The 21,792-nt window shown below is 55.2% G+C and overlaps 1 protein-coding gene across 2 annotated transcripts in view; it reads right to left on the reverse strand.

Annotated features, from left to right (window-relative positions):
- Positions 1-21,792, reverse strand: part of LOC142256742 (testicular acid phosphatase homolog) — a 108,368-nt gene that overhangs the window by 16,499 nt on the left and 70,077 nt on the right. The window lies entirely within an intron of this gene.

Here is a 21,792-nt window from a genome sequence, read left to right on the forward strand (position 1 = left end):
GCTTACCCATACTTCCCATCCCAAAACAGCTTACCCATACCTCCCATCTGAGCTTACCCATACCTCCCATCTCAGCTTACCCATACCTCCCATCTCAGCTTACCCATACCTCCCAACTCAGCTTACCCATACCTCCCATCCCAACTCAGCTTACCCATACCTCCCATCTGAGCTTACCCATACCTCCAAACTCAGCTGACCAATACCTCCCAACTCAACTTACCCATACCTCCCAACTCAGCTTACCCATACCTCCCAACTGAGCTTACCCATACCTCCCAACTCAGCTGACCAATACCTCCCAACTCAGCTTACCCATACCTCCCAACTCAGTTAACCCATACCTCCCAACTCAGTTTACCCATACCTCCCAACTCAGTTAACCCATACCTCCCAACTCAGCTTACCCATACCTCCCAACTCAGCTTACCCATACCTCCCAACTCGGCTTACCCATACCTCCCAACTCAGCTTACCCTTACCTCCCAACTCAGCTTACCCATACCTCCCAACTCAGCTTACCCATACCTCCCATCTCAGCTTACCCATACCTCCCATCTCAGCTGACCGATACCTCCCAACTCAGCTTACCGATACCTCCCAACTCAGCTTACCCATACCTACCAACTCAGCTTACCCATACCTCCCATCTCAGCTTACCCATACCTCCCATCTCAGCTTACCCATACCTCCCAACTCAGCTTACCCATACCTCCCATCCCAACTCAGCTTACCCATACCTCCCATCTGAGCTTACCCATACCTCCCAACTCAGCTGACCAATACCTCCCAACTCAGCTTACCCATACCTCCCAACTCGGCTTACCCATACCTCCCATCTGAGCTTACCCATACCTCCCAACTCAGCTGACCAATACCTCCCAACTCAGCTGACCAATACCTCCCAACTCAGCTTACCCATACCTCCCAACTCAGCTTACCCATACCTCCCAACTCAGCTTACCCATACCTCCCAACTCAGCTGACCAATACCTCCCAACTCAGCTTACCCATACCTCCCAACTCAGCTTACCCATACCTCCCAACTCAGCTTACCCATACCTCCCAACTCAGCTTACCCATACCTCCCATCCCAACTCAGCTTACCCATACCTCCCATCTGAGCTTACCCATACCTGCCAACTCAGTTTACTCATACCTCCGAACTCATCTTACCCATACCTTCCAAATCAGCTTACCTATACCTCCCAACTCAGTTGACCCATACCTACCCCCAACTTTGAAAGGCAGGAAAAACGGACACACAGTGTAGTGTGAGTAACGCATCATGGAAATTTCAATTTTTACACTAAGCCATTTCCTAACCCTGCCCAGTCCTTTATATGTGCCCACACAGAAATATTGCTCCTAGTGTGGCCCATTAGTGTTCCTAAAAAGTCAGTACTGCTTTCATAATTAAAGAATGGACGTCTGGAACACCAATGGTGTGAACAAGGTGCAAGACTCAAAAATATCAAACTAAACAATAGGATAAAGAGTTGCACACCAGTCACAATGTATAGGGGAATAATGAAAAGCAAAACTGCTATGGGAATACTAGACTGAAAAATACAATGCACTATCTAAAAAAAGTGAAAAACATGAAAATGGAATATGCATTACTGCTATGAATAATAGGAATGAGAGATTTTTAGCCATTGTAATGATCAATGCAAAGGAGCCCCAAACCAACGCCAAGGTAATCTCTATTTACAATGGCTAAACATCTCTCATTCCTGACCTCACAGGCCCCTCACACACGGTATGATATTGATGTCCCCCTAACCCACCACACACACACACACACACACACACACACACACACACACACACACACAGTATGATGCCTTCACAAGCCCCCCATAAACATAGGATGATGTCCACACAATATGATGCCCTCATAACCCCGTCCCACACTCCGTATGGTGACTCCATAGCCTCCAACACATGGAATGAAGTGCACGAAGCCACCCTCACACATTGTGGTGCCCCACAATTAGTGATGGGCAGACCCACAGACACCCAGGATCGGTGGGTCCAACCAGGTTTAATAAAAACAAAACAGGGCCCGGAATTGATCCTGGATATCTGTTGGGACACCGGTCCCCATATAAGTCTATGGTGACCCGAATCATGTGCTTTAAAATGGTGGTAGACGGGATAGGGGGATTAGAGAAGGAGCGTTATACTTACCAGTCCCCCGTCTGGCTGTAACACTATTTCCGGGGCCACTTATTATCCTCATGCATATGTAAGGACTGGTAACTATAATGAGCCTGCTATTTCTTATTTTCTTTCTCGTTCCTTTATTTTTTTAATTACTCGAGTTGCCGGATCTGGATAGGTACCCGATGTTCCCTGAGAACCCTGGGCCCCGGTCCGGCGCACGGGTACATGTGAACCCAGCGGATCCGGACTCTTACAGTGCGGGCCTGCCCCATCATTACCTACAATACATTCCCTCACACACAGTATGATGACCCCTATACAGACAGAATGCTGAAGAAGGGAAGGGACTTGTTGGCTTCTAGTTCCACCATTATATTCCATTGCATTTGTCTTCTGAGGACACAGATGCAGTTGATCTCAGGACATACCCCCAACCTCTCAGGAACAGCAAGAAAGATCCCCAAATTCAGGACGGTGCCCCTGGGTCCAGTACATTTGGTCGCACACCAATGAGCACAACATTAGCCTTTTTTTCCTTTTTATCTGTCTCTGAACTTTTCCTGTTGCTCGGTGTACAGGATATTCATGTGATCCTTTAGTTTCCTATTCATAAAATTAATGAAGTGACATTATTCATGTGTGACATGAACCCGGCCAAACCAGTTTTTTTGGATGGAAATGTAAAAGCAGTTCTAACACTTCAGACACATTTACTCCATTTGTAGACTGTGGTCAGGTGAGCGCGGTCTGTGCCGAGCGAGTATCACACAGGTCACCGAGTGCACAATGTCACCGAATCCAGCCAAACTCAGTGACACTAATGAATCATCCTGACCTAAAACTTCTCCATATCCCAATCTTAACATGTAGGGCCCTGGAGTACAATATATACATATGTACAGTATATATATATATATAATTGCCTTATTCTGTCTGTCTGTCTTGCTCCAAAATTGTGTCCTTACGGTGACAAACAGCGGATTGGCGGCTGCGCTCGCCATGGCCCCGCCCCACCGCACGGATTGGCCGCTCGCCTCGGCTCCTACCCCCGCACGGATTGGCCGCTCACCTCGCCTCGGCTCCGCCCCCCGCACGGATTGGCCATGTCCTTACGGTGACAAACAGCGGATTGGCCGCTGGGCTCGCCATGGCCCCGCCCCCCCGCACGGATTGGCCACTCGGCCTGGACCCGCCCCCTCACGCATTGGACGCTCGCTGGGCTCGCCATGGCCCCGCACCCCCGCACGGATTGGCCGCTCGCCTTGGCTCCTCCCCCCCGCACGGATTGGCCGCTCGCCTCGCCTCCGCCCCCCCGCACGGATTGGCCGCTCGCCCAGGCTCCGCCCCCACACGGAATGGCTTCTCGCCCCGAGCGGGGGGCGGGGTACGCGGGTACGCTGGTAACCATGGTACACATCGGCTAATATTGTGTAGCATGGTTACCAGCGTACACCGGCTCCCAGGTGAGCGCATCAAGGTCCTGCAGCGGCGGAACACACATACACATGCACACACATAAGAACAGACACACACACATATCAGATCACACTCACTCTCACACACACCTCACACACACATCAGATCGCATCCACACACTCACAACTTCCAGTGATATCGCTTGCTTCTCGGCGGCGATACTGTGCGTGCAGTGACCTTCCAGGACCTGCCAGAAGATCACATGGCCAGAAGCATGTGGTATCTCCGGATGTTGTGAGTGTGAGCGCGTATGTGCAATATCGTCAATGTGTGTGTGCGTATGCGATCGTGTGTGCGTGTATGCGATCGTGTGTGTGCGTGTATGCGATCGGGTGTATGAGTGTATGCGATCGGGTGTGTGCGTGTCGGCAGAAGGCAGAGGAGCACTGCGTGCAGCACAGCTGCTGGGACCGCCCACCGGAGGGCACAGGCAGAAGTGGGGTGTGAGTGTATGCGATCACATGTGTGCGTGTATACTGTCTGATGTGTGACTGTGGAGCACGATGGTGGGTGCACAGCATGGGGGATGGAGCACGATGGGGACTGCGCAGCATGGGGGATGGAGCACGATGGGGGGTGCGCAGCATGGGGGATGGAGCACGATGGGGGGTGCGCAGCATGGGGGATGGAGCACGATGGGGGGTGCGCAGCATGGGGGATGGAGCACGATGGGGGGTGCGCAGCATGGGGGATGGAGCACGATGGGGAGTGCGCAGCATGGTGGATGGAGCACGATGAGGAATGCGCAGCATGGGGGATGGAGCACGATGGGGATTGCGCAGCATGGGGGATGGAGCACGATGGGGGTGCGCAGCATGGGGGATGGAGCACGATGGGGGGTGCGCAGTATGGGGGATGGAGCACGATGGGGGGTGCGCAGCATGGGGGATGGAGCACGATGGGGGGTGCGCAGCATGAAGGATGGAGCACGATGGGGGGTGCGCAGCATGGGGGATGGAGCACGATGGGGGGTGCGCAGCATGGGGGATGGAGCACGATGGGGGGTGCGCAGCATGGGGGATGGAGCACGATGGGGGTGCGCAGCATGGGGGATGGAGCACGATGGGGAGTGCGCAGCATGGTGGATGGAGCACGATGGGGAATGCGCAGCATGGGGGATGGAGCACGATGGGGGTGCGCAGCATGGGGGATGGAGCACGATGGGGGGTGCGCAGCATGGGGGATGGAGCACGATGGGGGTGCGCAGCATGGGGGATGGAGCACGATGGGGGGTGCGCAGCATGGGGGATGGAGTACAATGGGGGGTGCGCAGCATGGGGGATGGAACACGATGGGGGGTGCGCAGCAAGGGGGATGGAGCACGATGGGGGTGCACACCTCCCCCCAAAAACACACACACCGCCACACACGCACTGCGCAACACACCACACACACACTGGATTGGCCGCTCACCCAGGCTCCGCCCCCCCCACGGAATGGCCTCTCGCCCCGAGCGGGGGGTGGGGTACGCTGGTAACCATGGTACACATCAGCTAATATTGTGTAGCATGGTTACCAGCGTACACCGGCTCCCAGGTGAGCGCATCAAGGTCCTGCAGCGGCGGAACACACACTGCATACTGTGCGTGCAGTGACCTTCCAGGACCTGCCAGAAGATCACATGGCCAGAAGCATGTGGTATCTCCGGATGTTGTGAGTGTGAGCGCGTATGTGCAATATCGTCAATGTGTGTGTGCGTGTATGCGATCGTGTGTGTACGTGTATGCGATCGTGTGTGTGCGTGTATGCGATCGGGTGTGTGCGTGTTGGCAGAAGGCAGAGGAGCACTGCGTGCAGCACAGCTGCTGGGACCGCCCACCGGAGGGCACAGGCAGAAGTGGGGTGTGAGTGTATGCGATCACATGTGTGCGTGTATACTGTCTGATGTGTGACTGTGGAGCACGATGGTGGGTGCACAGCATGGGGGATGGAGCACGATGGGGAGTGCGTAGCATGGGGGATGGAGCACGATGGGGGGTGCGCAGCATGGGGGATGGAGCACGATGGGGGGTGCGCAGCATGGGGAATGGAGCACGATGGGGGGTGAGCAGCATGGGGGATGGAGCACGATGGGGGGTGCGCAGCATGGGGGATGGAGCACGATGGGGGGTGCGCAGCATGGGGGATGGAGCACGATGGGGGGTGCGCAGCATGGGGGATCGAGCACGATGGGGGGTGCGCAGCATGGGGGATGGAGCACGATGGGGAATGCGCAGCATGGGGGATGGAGCACGATGGGGATTGCGCAGCATGGGGGATGGAGCACGATGGTGGGTGCACAGCATGGGGGATGGAGCACGATGGGGAGTGCGCAGCATGGGGGATGGAGCACGATGGTGGGTGCACAGCATGGGGGATGGAGCACGATGGGGAGTGCGCAGCATGGGGGATGGAGCACGATGGTGGGTGCACAGCATGGGGGATGGAGCACGATGGGGAGTGCGCAGCATGGGGGATGGAGCACGATGGTGGGTGCACAGCATGGGGGATGGAACACGATGGGGAATGCGCAGCATGGGGGATGGAGCACGATGGTGGGTGCACAGCATGGGGGATGGAGCACGATGGGGAGTGCGCAGCATGGGGGATGGAGCACGATGGTGGGTGCACAGCATGGGGGATGGAGCACGATGGGGAATGCGCAGCATGGGGGATGGAGCACGATGGGGATTGCACAGCATGGGGGATGGAGCACGATGGTGGGTGCACAGCATGGGGGATGGAGCACGATGGGGATTGCGCAGCATGGGGGATGGAGCACGATGGTGGGTGCATAGCATGGGGGATGGAGCACGATGGGGAGTGCGCAGCATGGGGGATGGAGCACGATGGGGGGTGCACAGCATGGGGGATGGAGCACGATGGGGGGTGTGCAGCATGGGGGATGGAGCACGATGGGGGGTGCGCAGCATGGGGGATGGAGCACGATGGGGGGTGCGCAGCATGGGGGATGGAGCACGATGGGGATTGCGCAGCATGGGGGATGGAGCACGATGGGGGGTGCGCAGCATGGGGGATGGAGCACGATGGGGGTGCGCAGCATGGGGGATGGAGCACGATGGGGGGTGCGCAGCATGAAGGATGGAGCACGATGGGGATTGCGCAGCATGGGGGATGGAGCACGATGGGGGGTGCGCAGCATGGGGGATGGAGCACGATGGGGGGTGCGCAGCATGGGGGATGGAGCACGATGGGGAATGCGCAGCATGGGGGATGGAGCACGATGGGGATTGCGCAGCATGGGGGATGGAGCACGATGGGGGGTGCGCAGCATGGGGGATGGAGCACGATGGGGAATGCGCAGCATGGGGGATGGAGCACGATGGGGATTGCACAGCATGGGGGATGGAGCACGATGGTGGGTGCACAGCATGGGGGATGGAGCACGATGGGGATTGCGCAGCATGGGGGATGGAGCACGATGGTGGGTGCATAGCATGGGGGATGGAGCACGATGGGGAGTGCGCAGCATGGGGGATGGAGCACGATGGGGGGTGCACAGCATGGGGGATGGAGCACGATGGGGGGTGTGCAGCATGGGGGATGGAGCACGATGGGGGGTGCGCAGCATGGGGGATGGAGCACGATGGGGGGTGCGCAGCATGGGGGATGGAGCACGATGGGGATTGCGCAGCATGGGGGATGGAGCACGATGGGGGGTGCGCAGCATGGGGGATGGAGCACGATGGGGGGTGCGCAGCATGGGGGATGGAGCACGATGGGGGGTGCGCAGCATGAAGGATGGAGCACGATGGGGATTGCGCAGCATGGGGGATGGAGCACGATGGGGGGTGCGCAGCATGGGGGATGGAGCACGATGGGGGGTGCGCAGCATGGGGGATGGAGCACGATGGGGAATGCGCAGCATGGGGGATGGAGCACGATGGGGATTGCGCAGCATGGGGGATGGAGCACGATGGGGGGTGCGCAGCATGGGGGATGGAGCACGATGGGGGGTGCGCAGCATGGGGGATGGAGCACGATGGGGGGTGCGCAGCATGGGGGATGGAGCACGATGGGGGGTGCGCAGCATGAAGGATGGAGCACGATGGGGATTGCGCAGCATGGGGGATGGAGCACGATGGGGGGTGCGCAGCATGGGGGATGGAGCACGATGGGGGGTGCGCAGCATGGGGGATGGAGCACGATGGGGGGTGTGCAGCATGGGGGATGGAGCACGAAGGGGGTGCGCAGCATGGTGGATGGAGCACGATGGGGAATGCGCAGCATGGGGGATGGAGCACAATGGGGATTGCGCAGCATGGGGGATGGAGCACGATGGGGGGGTGCGCAGCATGGGGGATGGAGCACAATGGGGGGTGCGCAGCATGGGGGATGGAGCACGATGGGGGGTGCGCAGCATGGGGGATGGAGTACAATGGGGGGTGCGCAGCATGGGGGATGGAGTACAATGGGGGGTGCGCAGCATGGGGGATGGAACACGATGGGGGGTGCGCAGCAAGGGGGATGGAGCACGATGGGGGTGCACACCTCCCCCCAAAAACACACACACCACCACACACGCACTGCGCAACACACCACACACACACTGGATTGGCCGCTCACCCAGGCTCCGCCCCCCACACAGAATGGCCTCTCGCCCCGAGCGGGGGGCGGGGTGCGCTGGTAACCATGGTACACATCGGCTAATATTGTGTAGCATGGTTACCAGCGTACACCGGCTCCCAGGTGAGCGCATCAAGGTCCTGCAGCGGCAGAACACACACTGCATACTGTCCGTGCAGTGACCTTCCAGGACCTGCCAGAAGATCACATGGCCAGAAGCATGTGGTATCTCCGGATGTTGTGAGTGTGAGCGCGTATGTGCAATATCGTCAATGTGTGTGTGCGTGTATGCGATCGTGTGTGTGCGTGTATGCGATCGTGTGTGCGTGTATGCGATCGTGTGTGTGCGTGTATGCGATCGTGTGTGTACGTGTATGCGATCGGGTGTATGCGTGTATGCGATCGGGTGTGTGCGTGTCGGCAGAAGGCAGAGGAGCACTGCGTGCAGCACAGCTGCTGGGACCGCCCACCGGAGGGCACAGGCAGAAGTGGGGTGTGAGTGTATGCGATTGTCACAAACCACCGGGGGGGTCGCTCAGAAATCCCCCGCGCTGGCTACCAGTACGTCACAATCGGGGGGTAACAAGTGGGGTCACCCCTCCTTTATACCTCCCGACCGACAGACAGAGCACGTGATGCGCTCTCTAGCGCCCCTCTTATAGTCAGGCCAATTATGGAATTGCCCGACAATAAGCAAGGAGGCCGCTATACTACTTATGCCGATTATTGAAGGGTCCCCGGTGAGAGTAGGGTATATATTCCCCCGACCTCCGCGGGCGGAATATATAAAATCTCCCCGAATCTCACTGGCCTCCCCACAATAATCCTTGGCACAACTCGCTGCCACCAACCGATTTACGGTAACTATTAGCCGAACACACAGACGTGGGATTCAAGATCGAGATAACAGAACAGCCCAAGATTAATTATATAATTTAATCGCCTAAAGCACACTAGAAACTACAATATATACAATAGGGAATCTACAGAATATACATATGTCAGAGTACAGTTACAGATAAAGCATGGGTTACAAACAGGTATACAATTCAATCAGTTACCTTGTGCGTCTGGCCACAGGGGGGCGCTGTACCCAGGTTTCTAGGATTCTTCCCACAGATGTTTCCTGCACGTGACCCCCAGCGAAAGAACCTTGGAAAATGGCCGAAGCAGGGTTATCAACCTGGGCAAATCCAGGTCCCCTCCTACCTTAGTGACCTCACAGGGAGCACTGCTCCACCCCTGGCTGGAGTTATGGACAAATTCACAACATGGAATATGGGCCATAACTTTGCCTGGGAGCGTCGTAGGCGGACGCCAATGCTCTCATTGTGACAGTTATGAATTTAGCTACAGAACGAGGGGACTCATGACCTGTCTACGAGTTCCCATATGGCTGATATCACGCCTGGGGTATTTCCCAAGCTCCCCCTTCCATAAAAAAGGTGTGCCAGCATCGTCCGCCTGCGCAAACACCATTTTTATGGTTGCCATATTTATCGGAGATATGGCTTGCGAGATATGAACCATTTTTTACTGGAGTCGTTCTGTCTGGCTACTTCCAAGCCTTGCTAATGAGATACAACTCTTGTTACAGGGTGACGGCAGGGAGTCATCCTGTGTCCATTGTCCGCACAACATCTCATCTCCATATCAGAGGAGATGGCTGTTGGAGGTGTAAGTGGGATGTGACACCTTCACAGATGCTGGACATTTGAGAACAAGAAGGGAGGGGGGGCACTGCCAGGGAGTGATGAGAGCAGTTATGACTTCTAGTCATAATTCCTCTTCATATCCCAGGATTTACCTCACACCTCCCCCCTTTTGAGGGCGCTAGGGGGCAGCACACTCCGGTGTTCCCCCGTGCGCCCGTCCGCGACCTCTCCTTGTCGGGACAGCCCGTCTGCGTTACCGCGGTCACGGCCCCTTTTGTGGCGAATGGTGAAGTCGTATTGCTGGAGCGCAAGGCTCCATCGCAACAATCGCCCATTCGTCCCAGAGACGGTGTGCAACCAGCTGAGGGGATTGTGGTCCGTCTCCACGATGAAGTGGCGCCCGTATAGATAGGGTTGCAGACGCTGCAGGGCCCACACTATGGCCAGGCACTCCTTCTCCATTGTAGAATAGGCCACTTCCCTTGGTAACAGCTTCCTGCTCAGGTACAAGACTGGGTGCTCTTGGCTCGCAGAGTCCACCTGGCTGAGCACCGCACCGAGGCCGAAGTCACTGGCGTCGGTCTGTACTACAAACGGCCGCGTGAAGTCGGCTGCCTGTAGCACGGGCGGGCTGGACAGGGCGTCCTTTAGGGCCCGGAAGGCTGTCTCGCAGTCCACTGTCCAATCGACTGCAGAGGGCAGCTTCTTCTTGGTGAGGTCCGTCAAGGGCTTTGCCAGGCTACTATAGCATGGAACAAACCTCCTATAGTACCCAGCGGTCCCCAAGAAGGACATCACCTGCTTCTTGGTCCTGGGGGTGGGCCAGGATGCGATGGCCTCCACTTTCTCAGGCTCGGGCTTCAGCGTTCCCCCACCTACCCGGTGACCGAGGTACTGGACCTCGCTCATGGCCAGCTGACACTTTCCCGGCTTGATGGTCAAACCTGCCCGGTGGATCCGCCTGAGCACCTGTGCTAGATGCTCTAGGTGGTCCTCCCAGGTGGGACTGAAGACGGCAATGTCATCCAGGTACGCGGCCGCGTACCCTTCAAGTCCCTTGAGCAGGGTGTTGACCATCCGCTGGAAAGTGGCAGGGGCATTCCTCATCCCGAATGGCATCACCGTGGACTCGTACAGTCCAAATGGGGTAATAAAGGCAGAGCGTTCCCTGGCCTTGCGAGTCAGGGGGATCTGCCAATATCCCCGGCCCAGGTCCATGATGGTCAGGTACTGAGCCCCGGCCAACTGATCGAGCAGGTCATCGATGCGTGGCATTGGGTACGCATCGGCGACCGTGACAGCATTGAGCCCCCTGTAGTCCACGCAGAACCGAGTGGTTCGGTCCTTCTTAGGGACGAGGACTACAGGCGAGGCCCAAGCGCTGTTGGATGCCTGGATCACCCCCAGCTCCAGCATCTCGTCAATCTCCTGGCGCATGTGTTGCTGCACCTCCAGGGAGACCCGATATGCTGAACGCCGGATCGGGGGATGATCCCCAGTGTCCACGTGATGGACAGCCAAGTCAGTCCTTCCGGGCTGGTTGGTAAACAACCCCCGGAAGGGGTGTAGGGTGGCCCACAGCTGGGACCGTTGGTCCTCCAAGAGCTGGTGGCCAACCTCCACATCCTCAATGGATCCGCCTGCCCTAACCTGGGCTAGCATATCCAAGAGGGTTTCCGCTTCTCCCTCCTCGGGCAGGTTGCACACGGGGAGCGCACATGCCTCCCGCTCATGATGTGCCTTCATCATGTTCACATGGAAGGGCTTCCGCCTTCCACGGGCAGGGTCCAGGGTGACCAGGTACGTCACAGGGTTGAGCTGCTGGTACACGAGGTATGGGCCTTCCCAGGCTGCCTGAAGCTTGTCCTGTGGTACGGGGACCAGTACCCACACCTCTTGACCCACTTGGTAGGTCCTCTCACAAGCGTTCTGGTCGTACCAACGCTTCTGATCAGCCTGGGCTTGAGCCATATTGTCGTGTACCAGTTGCGTCAAGGCCTGCATTTTGTCCCGGAAGCGCATGACATACTCGATAACCGACACTCCAGGGGTGGCCAAATCCCCTTCCCAAGCCTCTTTCACCAGAGCCAGGGGGCCCCGCACACGTCGCCCGTACAGGAGCTCAAACGGTGAGAATCCTGTTGAGGCCTGTGGAACCTCCCGGTAAGCAAATAACAGGTGTGGGAGATACCGCTCCCAGTCACGCCCATGGGAGTCGACCAACATCTTAAGCATCTGCTTTAAGGTGCCATTGAACCGCTCGCACAGGCCATTAGTCTGTGGATGGTACGGGCTGGCCACCAGATGTCGCACCTGGACTTGCTTACAGAGGGCCTCCATCAGCTGGGACATGAATTGGGTCCCCCGGTCAGTGAGCATTTCCTGGGGAAAACCCACTCGGGAGAAAATCTCCAGCAATGCGGTGGCCACCTTGTCAGCCCGAATGGACGACAAGGCCACTGCTTCTGGGTACCGGGTGGCATAGTCCACTACCGTCAGTATGAAGCGTTTCCCGGAGCTGCTGGGGATGGCCAGCGGGCCGACCAGATCCACAGCCACCCTCCTGAAAGGCTCATCGATGATTGGCAGAGATACCAGTGGGGCTTTGGGGCGTGGCCCCGCCTTCCCCACTCTCTGACAGGTTTCACACGAACGGCAGTAGGCAGCCACATCGGCCCCCATTTTTGGCCAGTAGAAATGCTGGTTTAACCTGGCCTTGGTCTTAGCGATCCCTAGGTGTCCGGCCATCGGAATCTCATGTGCGATCCGCAACAACTCCGTCCGGAACGGATAGGGTACCACCAACTGTCGGTCCCTGGGCCACGCCTCCGGTGAACCCTGCTGGACCGTGGCCCGGTACAGCCGTCCTTGGTCCCAGACCACTCGCTCCGGGTCCGAGTCCGAGGGAGGCTGTGCCGCCTGCTCCTTTAGAGCTTTCAGGCTGTCGTCAGCTTCTAACGCTGCCTGAAACTCCTGACTAGATGTGGCCAGAATCGACGAGACTGTCACATCTTCAGTCAGTACCCCGGGACCTGTGTCCTGGCCTCCACCTGACTCGGCTGCCACTTGGTCAGAAGGGGAAGAGCTATCGGACCTCCGGGAGGCCCCTTGGCTTCCAGCACTCCCACTGCGGGTGACAGCGGCCACAGCCGCTGCGACCGTGGGTCGTGCCTGCTCCTCCTCCGTTCCTGACCAAGTCGCCGGCTCAGGCAGACCTACCTGGCTTCCTGACACCCCGGTTGTGGGGGAACCCTGCACCGAGATCTTACCTGGGAGCACTTCCGCTCCTGGACCGGCCCCAATCTCACCTGCCTGTTCCCCCCTGCAGCAACAGAACCCCGCTGTGAAATCTCTGGGGACCCCACATTTGCTGTGGTAGCCCCCACCCCACACACTGGTCCTCCCCCTGCAGCACCCTGCTCTCTGCTTATCCCTGCAGAGGGCAACAGATCCCAGCTCACAGGCTGATTACTTGTAGAGGCATTGTCACACCTTTCTCTGACCCCCTCCCCTGTCACAGCTGCAGCTGTGTGTGTGTCTATGGTGTCTGTGCAAGCAGAAATATCAGAGTTCACTCCCTCCTCCCTTACATCATTCATAGATAACACATTAACATTGTCCGGAGGCACGTCAGCACTGGCTGAAGGTTCAGCCTTTGGGGCGGGGCCAAACTGGGAGGTTATTTGCCCCAAATCTGTCCCAAGTAGCACGTTTGCAGGGATCCGATCAGTTACCCCCACCTCCCTCACCCCTCGCCCTGCGCCCCAGTCCACATAAATGTCAGCAACAGGCAGCGCCGGGTCAATGCCTCCAATCCCGGAGACAGCGAGGGTTTTTCCAGGGATCAAGTCTTGGGGGGACACCATCTCAGGCCGCACCAGAGTCACCTCCGAGGCGCTGTCTCGCAGTCCTATGGTCACAGACTGGCCGACGGTGACAGGTTGGAAGCTGTCCAGGGACCTACCACCACCCCCACCCACACAATACACCTTGGGCGGCCCTTGGGACGGGGACGGAGCCGGGGCCTTGGGACGCTGAGGGCACATGGCCTTGAAGTGTCCAGGTAGGTTGCACTGGTGGCACCGTCTTGGCTCTGCCACGGGCCTGGAGAGGGGAGTTGAGGGGGACACCCCCTGCAGTCTAGGGGCAGGTGGGGCAGTCGCAGAGTTCATCTTACCCCCTCTCCAGGTGCTGCTGGTGGCTGCTCTCCTGGCCTCAGGAGCCCGATTGTTGGTGTAGTCATCTGCCAGGGCAGCTGTAGCCGTGGATCCCTTTGGCTTCTGGTCTCGGATGAACTGGCGGAGATCCTCAGGGCAGTTCCACAAGAGTTGCTCCGTGATGAACAAGTCCAGGATCTCCGGTCCGGTGGAAAGCTGCAGGCCTTGGGTCCAGTGGTCGGCAGCTCGGGCAAGTGCCCGCCGGTGGTCAGCCCAGGAGTCCTTTGGTCCCTTCTGCAGCGTCCGGAACTTCTTGCGGTAGGACTCCGGGGTGAGGTTGTACTGTTGGATCAGGGCCCGCTTGATGGTGTCGTAGCCCTGATCCGCCTCAGCAGGCAAGTCCCCAAGGATATCCAGGGCCTTACCCCTTAAACGGGGGGTCAGGTATTTGGCCCACTGGTCCTTGTTCAGATGATGCTGCAAGCAAGTCCGTTCAAAAGCAGTCAAGAAAGAGTCCAAGTCTCCATCCTTCTCCAGCACTGGGAAGTCCTCAACACGGACCTTTGGAAGTTTGGTGTCTGGAAGGTCACGGGTGGCTGATGAGGGCCGGAGCTGAGCTAGCTGCAGCTGGTAGTTACGCTCTGCCTGGCGCTCTTCACGCGCTGCTTGCCGCTCACGCTCGGCCATGAGTTCCTTGTAGCCCTCCCGGTCTCCAGCCTGGCGTAGGGCCATAGCCATTTGAAGAAGGCTATCCGAGCCTCCCAGGCTCGGTGGAATGGCACGTGGTGATCTGCGGCCCGCTGCGGAGCCTGGTGCTTCACTGTCCATTGCAGAGCGGAGGGCTGGCGTCTGGCTCGTTGAGGACCCTTGGGCGAGCTGCTCCTCATCTTGTCCAGCAGTGCCCGGTTGTGCAATGTCCTCTGCAGAGCTGTTTTCTGGCGTCGAGCTCCTGGAGGACTCGTGGACAACCTCCTCATCGTCTCTGGCCTGAGCATCGGCCATTCCTTTGGCTTTGCTCCTGGTGCTCTCAGCCATTCTTGCAGACTTTTGGTCACTGACACAGAACTGACACCTGATGCCTCCACACACCTTACAGTATCTGCACTCTGACACTCTAGTGTTGAGCTAGTCTGAAGACCCCAGCAGCCACAGCTGCTGCAGGCAGTCTTTAGTGTCCGGGAGTATGGGTCTCACACTCACACACACTATTATCTCGATCCCACCGCTTGCCACCAATATGTCACAAACCACCGGGGGGGTCGCTCAGAAATCCCCCGCGCTGGCTACCAGTACGTCACAATCGGGGGGTAACAAGTGGGGTCACCCCTCCTTTATACCTCCCGACCGACAGACAGAGCACGTGATGCGCTCTCTAGCGCCCCTCTTATAGTCAGGCCAATTATGGAATTGCCCGACAATAAGCAAGGAGGCCGCTATACTACTTATGCCGATTATTGAAGGGTCCCCGGTGAGAGTAGGGTATATATTCCCCCGACCTCCGCGGGCGGAATATATAAAATCTCCCCGAATCTCACTGGCCTCCCCACAATAATCCTTGGCACAACTCGCTGCCACCAACCGATTTACGGTAACTATTAGCCGAACACACAGACGTGGGATTCAAGATCGAGATAACAGAACAGCCCAAGATTAATTATATAATTTAATCGCCTAAAGCACACTAGAAACTACAATATATACAATAGGGAATCTACAGAATATACATATGTCAGAGTACAGTTACAGATAAAGCATGGGTTACAAACAGGTATACAATTACATCAGTTACCTTGTGCGTCTGGCCACAGGGGGGCGCTGTACCCAGGTTTCTAGGATTCTTCCCACAGATGTTTCCTGCACGTGACCCCCAGCGAAAGAACCTTGGAAAATGGCCGAAGCAGGGTTATCAACCTGGGCAAATCCAGGTCCCCTCCTACCTTAGTGACCTCACAGGGAGCACTGCTCCACCCCTGGCTGGAGTTATGGACAAATTCACAACATGGAATATGGGCCATAACTTTGCCTGGGAGCGTCGTAGGCGGACGCCAATGCTCTCATTGTGACAGTTATGAATTTAGCTACAGAACGAGGGGACTCATGACCTGTCTACGAGTTCCCATATGGCTGATATCACGCCTGGGGTATTTCCCAAGCTCCCCCTTCCATAAAAAAGGTGTGCCAGCATCGTCCGCCTGCGCAAACACCATTTTTATGGTTGCCATATTTATCGGAGATATGGCTTGCGAGATATGAACCATTTTTTACTGGAGTCGTTCTGTCTGGCTACTTCCAAGCCTTGCTAATGAGATACAACTCTTGTTACAGGGTGACGGCAGGGAGTCATCCTGTGTCCATTGTCCGCACAACATCTCATCTCCATATCAGAGGAGATGGCTGTTGGAGGTGTAAGTGGGATGTGACACCTTCACAGATGCTGGACATTTGAGAACAAGAAGGGAGGGGGGGCACTGCCAGGGAGTGATGAGAGCAGTTATGACTTCTAGTCATAATTCCTCTTCATATCCCAGGATTTACCTCACAGCGATCACATGTGTGCGTGTATACTGTCTGATGTGTGACTGTGGACCACGATGGTGGGTGCACAGCATGGGGGATGGAGCACGATGGGGGGTGCGCAGCATGAAGGATGGAGCACGATGGGGATTGCGCAGCATGGGGGAGGGAGCACGATGGGGGGTGCGCAGCATGGGGGATGGAGCACGATGGGGGGTGCGCAGCATGGGGGATGGAGCACGATGGGGGTGCGCAGCATGGGGGATGGAGCACGATGGGGGTGCGCAGCATGGTGGATGGAGCACGATGGGGGTGCGCAGCATGGGGGATGGAACACGATGGGGGGTGCGCAGCAAGGGGGATGGAGCACGATGGGGGGTGCGCAGCATGGGGGATGGAGCACGATGGTGGGTGCACACCTCCCCCCAAAACACACACACCGCCACACACGCACTGCGCAACACACCACACACACACTGGGAACTACAAAACCGCCCTACACAGACACCCACACACACACAACGCCGCACACACACAATACCCAACACACAAACAGCGCGGCACACACAAATATACGCACATACCGCACAACACACACATTGCACAAAACATACCTCCCACCAAAACACACACACCCCACACCCACACAAACCGCGCAACACACACACACAGCGCTCCACAAACAACGCAACACACACAACGCAACACACAAACAACACTGCTCTCACCCCCCGCCACACCCAGACAACACCCAGAACATGTACAGCGCCTACACAAACACTTGGTAACTACACACAACAACATCTATATATATATATAACAAAAATCATACATGAACTACACAATACGTAAATTCTAGAATACCCGATGCGTAGAATCGGGCCACCTTCTAGTTATTTATATTTGCCAAATGTCAAAATGATGAGAGAGGGAGAGAGAGAATGTTTTAAGGCATTTTTATTCTTTCTGCAAAGTCAAAAATACACTAAAGGCCGCTTTACACGCTGCGACATCGCTAACGATATATCGTCAGGGTCACGTCGTTAGTGACGCACATCCGGTGCCGGTTGCGACACTAATGAGCGACAATCAACGATCGCAAAATCGTTCCAAAACAGTAATTGTTGACACGTCGCTCCTTTTCTTAATATCGCTGCTGCCACCGGTACGATTTTGTTTGTCGTTCCTGCGGCAGCACACATCGCTGTGTGTGACACCGCAGGAGCGAGGAACATCTCCTTATCTCCATCCACCGGCAATGCAGAAGGAAGGAGGTGGGCGGCATGTTACGTCCCGCTCATCTCCGCCCCTCCGCTTCTATTGGCCAGCCGCTTAGTGACGCCGCAGTGACGCCGAACGCACCTCCCCCTTGAAGGAGGGATTGTTCGGCAGTCATAGCGACGTCACTGACAAGGTATGTGCGTGTGATGACAAGGTATGTGCGTGTGACGCTGCCGTAGCGACAATGTCGCTACGGCAGTGATCACCAAATGTTGCACCAATGACGGGGGCGGGAGCTATTGCGCTCGACATCGCTAGCAATCGATAACAATGTCGCAGCGTGTAAAGTACCCCTAAGAGTACTATGCCTTTAAACAATATGGGACAGCCCGTATGATGATGTCATGACTGGAAGCTTCTGATAGGTTTATTAGTAAAGGACCTAGTGAATTAGAATTTCGGTCTGGTTGAGCGCTAATGAATGGGCTGCCAGCTTTGTGGATAATTTGTTTTATTATTAGTATTAATAAAAAGGGTAAACTCCTGTTTTATACAACGCGTTTCAGCAAAGTCTCTGTTGCTTTCCTCAGGTATATACCTTACTCCAAAAGTAACATAAAAAAACCCAGATTAATGTTTGCAAAAGCACAAAGGAACAAAGACCTTAATTTTTGTAGCCATGTCCTGTGGTCTGACGAAACTAAAACTGAACTGTTTGGCCATAATGACCATCGTTATGTTTGGAGGAAAAAGGGAGAAGCTTTGAAGCCTAAGAACACCATCCCCAATGTGAAACACGGGGGTGTCAGCATCATGTTGTGGGGTTGTTTTGCTGCAGGAGGGACTGTTGCACGTCACAAAATTGATGGCATCATGAGGAAAGAAGATTATTACTGAAGCAACATCTCAAGACATCAGCCAGGAACTTAAAGCTTGGGCAGAAATAGGTCTTCCAAATGGACAATGACCAGAAGCTATTGCCAAACTGGTTACAAAGTGGCTTAAGGATAACAACAAAGTCAATATTTTGGAGTGGCCATCACAAAGCCCTGATCTCAATCCTATTGAAAATCTATGGGAAAAGCTGAAAAGGCTGGAGCGAGCAAGACGACCTACAAATATGGCTCAATTACACCCGTTCTGTCAGGAGGAATGGGCCCAAATTCCTAACAACTATTGTGAGAAGCTTGTGGAAGGAGATCCAAAACGTTTCACCCAAGTCACACAGTGTAAGGGCAATGGCACCCAATACTAATGAAATGGAGAGAAACTTTTGACTTTGTAGAAAGGAATAAAAATGTCTTATAACATTCTCTCTCTCATTATTCTGGCATTTGGAAAATATGAATAATTTTCATTCCTAACTGACCTAAAACGGGAAAGATTTATTCTGATTTCATGTCCAATAGTGGTAAAAACCTGCAGATGTGTCTTTATAGAGAGCGGAGGGGAAACCTGCAGATGTGTCTTTATAGAGAGCAGAGGAGAAAACCTGCAGATGTGTCTGTATAGAGAGCAGAGGGAAAAACCTGCAGATGTGTCTATGAAGAGCAGAGGGAAAAACCTGCAGATGTGTTTTTATAGAGAGCGAAGGGGAAACCTGCAGATGTGTCTTTATAGAGAGCAGAGGGGAAAACCTGCAGAGATGTCTGTATAGAAAGCAGAGGAAAAAACCTGCAGATGTGTCCATATAGAGAGTGGAGGGAAGAACCTGCAGATGTGTCTTTATAGAGAGTAGAGGGAAAAAACCTGCAGATATGTCTTTATAGAGAGTAGAGGGGAAAAAACCTGCAGATGTGTCTTTATATAGAAAGGACGGAAAAACCTGCAGATGTGTCTTTATATAGAAAGGAGGGAAAAACCTGAAGATGTGTCTTTATAGATAGCAGATGGAAACTTCTGGTTTCAACTGTCTATATAGGGATGAACATATCATATATAATATATAAGGGTGGACATATCATTGGTACAACCAGAGCCTAAGAGGTAAGGGGGCCCATTTCTACCTCCAAAGCTGCTGGAATTGTGCATTTTGATGAATTATTGGGCTGCAAAAGACCCATAGACTGTTCTTGCCCAGGGCCCCTTTTCCGTCTGTGTCCGCCAGTGCTTTGCCATGTCTATATCTATGATGTGAGGGATTGGTGTTGTGTTGGAGAAATGCACCGGGTCTCATATGCCCAGACACTAGGATACGTGCAAGACCATCAATGCCTCGAAATGTATTACTCAAAAATTCTGTGTACTTACATCAAGATGTTTCTTAGAACATACAAAGCACAAAAATCATGAAACCAAATCCTAGTGATATAGTCATGGAGGAACTAGGCAAAGTAATGACTTTATATGAACTGATGATGAACCCACCGGTCCGGACAAAACTTCTCTATATATGAATATCATAGGAGAGGGGGTGAAAGTGGCCCCTGCATTGGCAGAGTGGATGCACCCATGTAATCCTGCAATAGGCCCGGGCTTCAGAGCTGAAAGTCCCCACCATTCCTGACTGGCCCAATATCTGCTCCCATGTTTTGCAATGTGAGATGTATGACTCGCCCACCCCAGGGCTATGGGACACCCGGTGCCGGGCCGGACTAGTCCGGGGGTCGTCAGTGGTGGCGGGGCCCGACTCCGTGGCCCTGGTGGGTGTCAGTTAAATATGGCTGGTGACTTGGGGTTGTGTTCGTGATGCCACCTGTGGTAGGCGGCTATTAAGCCGCCGCTGCTGTGTAAGGCCTCCGGGGTGATGATATGGCAGCAATGGTGGTACTGCTCCCCACAGGTGGAGCGGTGCCCCGGGGACACTGTTGGTGCTCGTGAGAGTCTATGGTGTTGTGTGGAAAACACGGTGCATAGTAAGGGAGTCGACACCAGAGGGTGCAGTTTCAAGGTCTTTACTCACAGTTCTTGGTTATGGCCGGCAGGAGCCTTTAGACTGCTGGGACCACCGTCAGGGACCTCCACCGATCCCGGGTAGATCTGGGGGTAAATGCCAGTGCACCCCTCTAATTGTGTCCTTTCTCAGCTGACTTCACTGGCCACCAGCTCTGAAGCTATCTGTGGCCCTGGAATCCCTTCGTTCCCTGCTTGGTGTCACCTGGACCCTCTGAGTCCCAGGGTCTTCACCAGGAAGCGTCACTTTCTTCTTTCTTTAGCTCCTGCCTGACTAGAGCTCTTCTTCTACTCTCTGTTTCTCTCCTTCTCTGTTGCTTTCTTTCTCTGTTGCGGACACTCTGAACTCACAGAGCTCCTTTCTCTTTCACAGCTACATGCTGTCTCCTCACTCTCTCACTCTCTGAGGTAAACTGAAACTCTCACCTTCCTCTCTGCTCTACACTCGGCTGGCTCTTCCCACCCCCCGGTTGCTAAGCTACCACCCTATGGGAGCAGGGATGGGTCTTACGACCCCTCCCAGCATGCAGCATGGGAGGGTTGCTGCCACTGTCCCTGGTCCCAGTGTGTGCCTAGCAATGGGTGTAGTGCAGTTTTACCTGTGAACTGGCATGTACCCCTTTCCTTACCCAGGATGGGACATCACACCTCTGACTGGGGTGCAATGTCTCTGTGGCGACGGAAGCCTCAGGGGCGCCACACTCCCCCACAGCGAATCCCAGCACGTCCTCGGGCTGAAACAACAAAAACAATGGAAGAAACTACAAAATTTTGTTATGCATAAAACATTAAAACTTTAGGACATTACATCCCTTTATGGGAGGCACATAAATAACACATTCACCGGGGACCACATTCCAGTCCAGTGGCCCGGTAACACATAAACAGGGGGGGTCATCTTCAAAAAGAACAGGGGACAAGGATTCAGGAATAGGGTGTCATCTTCGAAAAGAACAATGGGCAGAAATTCAGGGGCTATGTACTGTCCTGACCCCATTAACTCCTTGTCGTCCTCCACCAGGGGCTCCGACCCTTGATGGCGCCCACTGGGACTCCGACCCAGCGACGGTCAACAAGTCAGACAAGGTCCTCCTCCTTCCACCTCTTGTGCTGGGTGGCGTCTCCTGGAGAACTTAGGGACG

Source organism: Anomaloglossus baeobatrachus, chromosome 11 (genome assembly GCF_048569485.1).
Source record: "Anomaloglossus baeobatrachus isolate aAnoBae1 chromosome 11, aAnoBae1.hap1, whole genome shotgun sequence".
NCBI classification, from domain to species: Eukaryota; Metazoa; Chordata; class Amphibia; order Anura; family Aromobatidae; genus Anomaloglossus; species Anomaloglossus baeobatrachus.